An 8,713-nucleotide genomic window follows, 5' to 3' on the forward strand; every position below is an offset into this window, starting at 1 on the left:
TGACGTAAGTGATTATTGAATCTTGAATGTAGCTAATATAAATGCGAAACTTGAACACACGAATATTGGTTGAATGATTACATGAATACTATGCACCTTTTGGAAGAAATGCGTAGGTTTGACATTTTTGGAAATAGGCATGAAAACATGATTATAGTTGTATGACGTGGGACAAAATACACGAGGATGACATGAATACATGTTGCTAAACTATTATGTTGAATACAAAATGGATATCGTAACATGGAATGATGTCGAGAACATGATTGTTACAACATGTGGGTTGAATACTAAGCGCGTGTAGGATTTGGATACTTAGAGACTTAATCGAACGTTCGTATGTCACCGTGAAATATGAGATAGGAGTATGACTTAGGCTTTGAATGTAAGCGCAACTATGACTTGGGCTTTGAATGTAAGTGCAACTCGATGTGAATGTGACGGACTTGAGTCATATAACAAGAATATGATCCTAACATAGGTGTTCAAAAATCTCTAGCATAGTCCCCTGAATACGTCGAATGCGGAACGTAAAATACTCCCGAGATAAGTACCATAGGGTACATGAAAAGATATCTATTGAATATAGGAATGCACATTGAATCTTACTAGCTATTAATCATTTATAAATACCTTACATCTTGCTCATTCTCGTGATGCATAATTATAGGTCTTGGAGAAAAGGAATTATTAGTACTATTTATATAAGATATTTTTTGGAGAAACGACCTGATGCTTTACATGGAACGTAACGTGGAACATGCGTACATGGGAACGTGAGTCGTATGGCATGAAACGTTTTAGCATGACATGGGGCATGGGACCATGAACTAACGACATTTACATTTCATGGATGCATATCGTGGCCCTATTTCAATATATTGATATTAATAAGACATAAGCGTGATTTGCGTGGACTACAATTGTAGTCTTGGATACTCATAGACGTACATGGGGATGGATAAGATATCACTTTTGGAAAAGCTATACTTTGAACAAGGACATGGTTCCAGAGTTTCTTGTCAAATTTTTATAAAATAAGACTCATGAGGCAAAAAAAAATGCTTCTTTGTCAAGCACCTAAGGCATAAGTAGAAAGTCGTTTGAACTTAAACAAGGCATAAGTACTTCGGAAAAGAAAATGGCATCTTTGTGCCATTACTTCCCATTATTTAGAGAGGAACACACACACGTGAGTTACGTAAGGTGGGTAGGACATCCGTCTTGACTTACTCTTTCATCATTGCTGCGTCTTCTATCTCTAATCAAAGAAGTCGGTCGAAATGTGAAACAATCAACCATTATTTGGAGTTGAAATGTGTGTTACCTAAGGCATTTTTCACTTATAATCGATAATTGCTCGTGGGATTCTTAGTCTTTAAATTCTTAACCTTCTCCTCAATATTATCAAAATCAACATCATATTCGGAAAGCACTTAGAAGCTATGGTCATGGGTATAAAAGCACGATAGATACGTGAGACATGAATGCGGTCTTTAAAGTTGGACATGAGTACGATAATTGAGAAAAAAAAAAACATTCCCTCGCAAACTATCGTATGGAATTAATAAAGGGGAAGGAGAGAGAAAATTAACAAGGGAAGAATAGGTATGCTATGCATGAAGTACGTTTGGGCATTGGTACTATGGAATTATTCGAGAATGGAACGTATACCTTTAAAACCCGTTATTCGATCTAGAACTTTGTCTCGTAACATAATTACCTAGTACTTGATCTCGACGGGCATGACAAAAAATCGCATTCTTTCTATTTGGCTACATGAAACATCCTCGTAATCTCCTTAACCTAGTATTAAATCTATATCGGCGACTTCGTTTAAAGCTTTGGATCTCTAAAGTTAGCGATAAGTGGTCATCTAGTGGTTCTGCTAATTTAATTGCGAAGACTATTTACCATTCAACAAGTCTTACTTTTTTAAAAATTTGGATTACTTAAATGAACGGGTTTCTAAACATAAGACACCATGTATAGCTTTGTCGGTCTTGAGGAAAACTATTTTCGTAGATAAAACTCTTTGGAATTGCTCTCTTTGGATAGTTTTCTTAACTTTATTTCTATACCTCATTTAACTTAAACCACTTTTAACATATGTATTCGGACGTTGTAGAATGCTAACTTGATAATACTCGAGATACAAAAATTAATATATAATTTCTAATTCTTTGGTCTATTCAAACTTACTTACTATGTATGGAACCACTTGCTAGCATCACATTATCTAATTCTTCTTAGTACTAAAGTGAAGCATAAGGTTATTTCTAGGTTATTTCTAACTTTTTCTCCTTAGATTTACATTCAATTGTATACTATCTTTATAACCATAGACACGGATCACACCTAGGAAAATTTTATCTAATTCTCAAATGAGAAATTGGAATAACTAACCCAGAACTCCTTACACTTTCAAAATTATATCATACTATACACGTCGGGGATAAATACTTAATCACATAACCTAAGAAATTGTCATATCTTTTATCTCATAGTAATATCACTCGAAAAAGTAACTCACTAACATCGATCATACTCTCTGCAGGTCTCGATTCTGAATAAGCTTAAATAAATTATGACTAACCTACAAAAAAAAATTCAATATCGTATCGCTCGTGATTTTCTTATCGCATCAATCCCTTGATCATGTACATAGATCATATGGCAAAAATATATATATCCTTAAAAAATTTCAAGACTTTCTAGTATTACGTGGTTGGCTCTTGGCTATTTCACACTTTCCACTACCGTGGACAATTTATGATTCTTCTTTTGATTACATTTCATAACATTTTACTCGTAGGGTCTTAAATACGAACTATCATCCTTATATTGTAGCTCATAGAAATAATCCAAATAAACTTATTTTGTAAGGTATATAACTTATGTGTCTTTGCCATACGAAACTTATTTTTAAAATGGTACTAAAACACGATAAACACACCACGCCTTATTTGGCACGTCTTGGGTCAAATTTCCTTCTTGATGCTTGATGTATTTGATACGTTCGAATTCGATGAACAAAAAAAAAAAGTTATGGAAAAAACGCATGGCGAATTAGAATAATTCACGATAACTCCGTAAAAGCAACACATGATAAGGATTGGATTTACATCATCCTCATCCATTGAGACGTGGAATATTCGGTAGAATGGAAAACAACACACGAGTCCGAGTGATTTTTTTTTTTTTGGCTATTAAAATCTAGAGTTGAAAGAAGTGAGACAATCTTAAATGTCTTGGTGGTGTTGTTTATATGTGTCGGGCGCCACACACGTATAAAAGTGACCCTCCCTGTTTCACTGAGCTCCTAAGACACTTGAACCTAGGGCTGCGATACCAAGCTTTGTCACGCCCCGAACCATGGCACAGGGCGAAACACGCACTCGGTGCCTTACTTTTTGACCGAGTGAACCACACGACTTGCTGAATCATCATGAGGCATAACATGAGCAGAATATAACGTGAATGCATGATGAGCCTTTATAAAATATGAGATGTCATAATAATTTAATGAAAATACTTGTTTAAATCATAAATGCGGAAATAACTATGAGTTGAGCCAAAGATGGCTAAACACCTTGCATGTCTAACATAACTAAACTGACTAGTCTATGAAACCTCTGATCGTGAATCTTGACTGAAAAACGTACTTGCTGGGACAAGGCCCCCCAACATACCTTTAAATGCATGACTAGTAAAATAAAGATAACTGACTAAACCCCGAATGAGATGGGGCTCACCAATGAGCTGATACGAGCAAATCCTACTGAGCAGATGCGGCGTCTTGTAAATACGTACCTGCATCATGAAATGCAGGCCCCCGGGCAATAGGAAGGGGACGTTAGTACATGGTGAATAGTACTAGTATGTAAAACCTGCTGAAGTGAAGAACATGGCACAACAAAGGCATAGGACATGAACTGAATCTGAATGTAACTTGAACATGAGTATGAAACGTGAGTAAAGTCTGAAAACAGTAAATCAATGAAAATACATGTATATAAAACTTCTTGTAACGTGGGGAATGCTATAGTTTAACCGACAACATGATAAAAGTACTTGCGTCTACCAGAGAACACTCACACCTTGCCAGGGGATATGAGATTTAAGTAATAATAAGCATGTAAGGATCCAAACTGCATAATGAAGGTGTTACCTCCTTGTCGACAACCAAGTATCGTACGGTGGCAACGTAGTTTTATACGAGCCTACTCAAAACTAAGCAATCCCAAAAACATGAACATGATATAGTTGGCTAAGAAGCCCATGATTTTCATGAAATTATAACTTGTAAATAACTTGAAATCATGATTTCACGAAATAACTTGTAACATGGTTTCATGAAATATCTTGTAATATGATTTCATGAGATAACTTGTCATAGTCTTGCTAACATGTTCTTGATTCATGAGTAATAACAATAGTTCATAATTATATGTATATTGACTTGAAAAAATGCTTGTAACTTTCTACATAAAATCATAAAATTTCATATAAACATAATGAGAACACATGAGGAAGAATTCATGATTCATGGATTAAGCTAGGGTTCCTAATGACCGTAATGGAAGCTTAGGAATACAATAACGAATATAGATACAAAGTTCATGTATATAAATACATAAATATGGGCTACCAATATGTTGGGTTTAATGCCCTAGGGTTTTGTTATATCCCGTATTTTTGAACGTCGGATTATTTGTAAGCTGAGGTGGGGCCCACACGTTAAGATTTTTTTTTGGAACATGTGACAAGTTATATGAATCACATATGTAAAGTTAAACACAACTCATGAAGGACCCTTGGGCCAAATCAAAGTGGAAGCCCTCCAAACGAATATTTTTAAGAAAACGTTTTCGGGTGACCTGACTTTGAGGGGCAAAAACGGTATTATAAGTTTGGAATTTGGAAAAATACCAAGAAATAGAGGTTGTATATAATTGAATTAGCTTTCCAACCATAGGTCTTGGGTTCCCAGGTGACGTCGGTACAAGGAGATATGAACGTTTTAAGGTCAAAAGGTCAGTGGGCTAGGCCCAACTCGGGCCCAACCGGGTTAGGCCCATGACCCATGTTATATAAGTGATATTTTAGCACTTCCCTCATCATTTTCAGACCTGGAACAACCAGAAAATTCTGGAGCTTGAGAGAAAAAAAGCCTTGGAGAAGAAAAATCAATTTTGACCAAAATCCGAGCCCCCGAACCCCGAAGCCCGTGAAGGGAAAAGTGTTGTACGTGTTGCGTTGTCTTCAATTTGAGTTAAAAATTAACCAAGGAGGAGGGTGATAACGTGGTGGCTGAATTCTTAAGGTATGGATAAGGCTCCTTTTCATTGCTAACAAGTTTATTTAAAGTTTTAACGGATTAGAACGGGAAAAATAGCGATATAAATTCGTCCGTTGGTATTGTGAATTATGGAATGAGATTTGAAGAGAATTTTGGATGAAAATAAATGTAGTTAACTTGTAGAATGTGGAGGATGTTTCTATTGATGTTGTTAGTATTAATTTTGACTTCGTTACGGAAATAAAAAAATTATGAAATAGTTATATCGCGAATTGGTTGGTTGGAAAATTTGGAAAATAATGTGTGGGCTATTCTATGGAATATTTTGGAGCTGGAAATATTATGAATAATTGTTGGTGTTGTTGTTGATATTGTGGCCGAGTTAAATTCTCGGGGCGTTGTATTTACGGGAGTCTTTTTTTACAGCAAATTTCGGTAGACAAGTGCTAATTTAAGATTGAACACCAAACTCCTTATAGTTAACATTTGGTAAAAATGACCATTTGTAGATTAAGGCGAAACGGGAATTGAATTTGGATGAGCGTAAGGCGCAACTAAGGTATGTAAGGCTTACCCTTCTTTCTTTGGCATGTCCTAGTTGTAATAGGCTTGATTACAAGTCTCGGGGGACGATTCTACTCATAGAAATCCGAGTTTGAATTTGGCCCTTTTTCATTCAACACAATTGAATTAAACATTCTACATTTTATCGGAAAAATAACTTAAACGTCTATAACTTTCATAAATGGAACCGAATTACCCTAAGACCTTCACAAGCGGCTCCATAGAGCCTAAAATTCGTAATTTATGTATGTCCACCTCAAGCGATCCGAGGTGGGCCCACATGTCCCGAGACCTAATTACATTGCTCTATTTGGCCTATTTACGTACAAGTAATTAAAGGAAACTTTTGGTTATGGTTCCGAGATTGTTATGATTCGTATGCATTCTCTGACATAAGAATTTTGATATAAGTGTTCTGATACGAGTACTCTGATTTGATCATTCTGATAAATACTCCGATATAAGTATTTTGATATGAATATTCCGATATAAATATTCTGAAATAAGTATTCTGAGTTAGGTATTCTGGTATAAGCATTCCAACATGATAACTCTGACATGAGTATTACGATACAAGCGTCGATGTAAGTATTATATACGGGCATTTCGATATAAGTATTCGTATAAGTATTCGGCTATGAGTACCGGATACGAGTCTTCCGATCCGAGTATTCGATATGAGTGTGCTCTGTAAGCCCTAATGTTTTTCACGTACGATCTCGGATCGCTTAAAAAGTCCGAAGAGGTTTCTGTATTTCAAACGCTCATAACTTCCCGATATTAATTTGGAAGAACCCAAAATTCGTTTCTGAGCCTTCGAATGTCGGTAAGTGTACGTATTCATCGAGTCTGGATTTATGTGCATATGGTTTCTCACGACTCGCTCGTGCAAGGCTCAATGTATCCGTTCACCGCGTCCCACATATTATACATATTTTCGTGCGCATGCCTCGTGTCCGTCCCCACCTATCCGGGCATATTATACGCGCGAGTTCCCCCGCATGTTTCACCGCGTCCCTCATAGTGGCGGTCGTTTTTTATGCTTATGATATGATGATATGGGGACGCGGCACTACAAATATGTCTTTATTTTGACCCGTACTAGTGGCGGGTTACGCTTATCTTTTAGTCATACTTTTATTAGCATATGTATATGATAATATATGATCCGTTTTGCATAATTTGTGATCCGAAAGTATGCATTTTGATATTACGGATAAGATATGCATTTTACGCGATAATGACTACGTATGTCTTACTTCGCACTTCGATTTTGATAAGGATCCGTTATTATGCCATTTATTTCCTTTCCCCACGAATACATCCGGTATATCTCTATGCATGTCTAACTACGAATAAGAAGAAACACGGCTACGTCCGACTCGATTACGGGTTTGTTCGATATAGCTCGTACGTACGCGTCCGATATATGACCTCATCCGAGCATTAATACGTTCGGTACTTCCGTCCGATATATGACCTCGTCGAACATTACGTACGTTACGCCTCCGTCCGACGTGTGACATCACCGGTGCGCTCGTATTTTCTCGCACCTCTTCGGACATGCGATCCGTAATTGTAAAATAAGCATTTTAGTACTACGGTTGGCTCACTTATCTTACGTACTCCTTATATATATATATATATATGTATATATATATATATATAAAAATAAGCGTATATATTTTGACTAATGTATTTATCTTTTAGTCTGTTTGTTTCGATTATGGTTCGTTTTTCGTATTGCATGCCTTACATGCTCGACATTTTTCGTATTACCCCTGTCTTCGGATACTTTCATGCCACGCAGTACTCCCGAATGTATTATTATAGAAGGTGTTCCATTAGATGGCAAGCTCCATTCTCCCGAAGGCCGCCAAGTCGAGTTTGTTTGTTATGATTTACGGAGGTATGTTAGAGACTTTGTAGACGGCGTCGTGGGTATTAGGTTGTCGGTATGTATATGGCTTCGTCGTAGATATGTCGGTCCGTGTTATGTATTGAATTTTGTATGATTATAAATTTGTTCGATTGAAGGCTACGAGAAAGAATATTTCTCAAAATTTTGCTATGTATTTTATCTCATTTGGTTTAAAAAAGTTTGGCGTGATTACGTATGCGGTGAAGAGTCTGAGGGTTCGCTCGGCCCTAAGTAAGGGCCGGGTGCCCATCACACCCTAATAAGATCAGGGTGTGACAGGTTTGAACTTCATGGATATCAAGAAACGAAGCATGGGGAAGAACGTAGAGATTCCCACATGTGGATGGAAGTTCTACATACCTTTGTCACTCCAAAACTTGAATTAAAGACTTGAGCTTTGAAGAGGATTTCCAAAATCTTGAATTCTTGAACCTTGAGATGGGTTTTCTTGAAAACCCTATGTTAAGAATGATGGATTCTTGCTTAAGGATCATGAACGTATGTTGGAATTGACTTGGGTTGCATGGAATAGGCTTACCTTAAAGTTTCTTGAAGGTTGGGAGAGAAGAGCTTAGTCCTTAGGGCTTGATAGACTTCTTTAGGGTTCTTTACCTCAGAAAAATTGGTTTAAAACGAAGTGGGAATGAATATAACGAAATTTGGCTCTTAAAATGTCGTGGTCGGTGCGCGGTCACGCAGCTGGAGGTTACTTCGTGCAGGTGATCGCGCAGCGAAGGCAGTAACACTGCCTCTGGTGCGCGATCGCGCGGAACTTCGCGCAGAGTAAAACGGGTATAACTTCTAGCACAGAGCTCCGTTTGAGATCCATAATATATGGTTGGAAAGGTATTTCAAAGGCCTACAACTTTCATGTTTTGAGTTTTCTCAAATTCCTAACGTCACTACCCGAAAACTGGACATAAGTA

Source organism: Lycium ferocissimum, chromosome 8, assembly GCF_029784015.1.
Source record: "Lycium ferocissimum isolate CSIRO_LF1 chromosome 8, AGI_CSIRO_Lferr_CH_V1, whole genome shotgun sequence".
NCBI lineage: Eukaryota > Viridiplantae > Streptophyta > Magnoliopsida > Solanales > Solanaceae > Lycium > Lycium ferocissimum.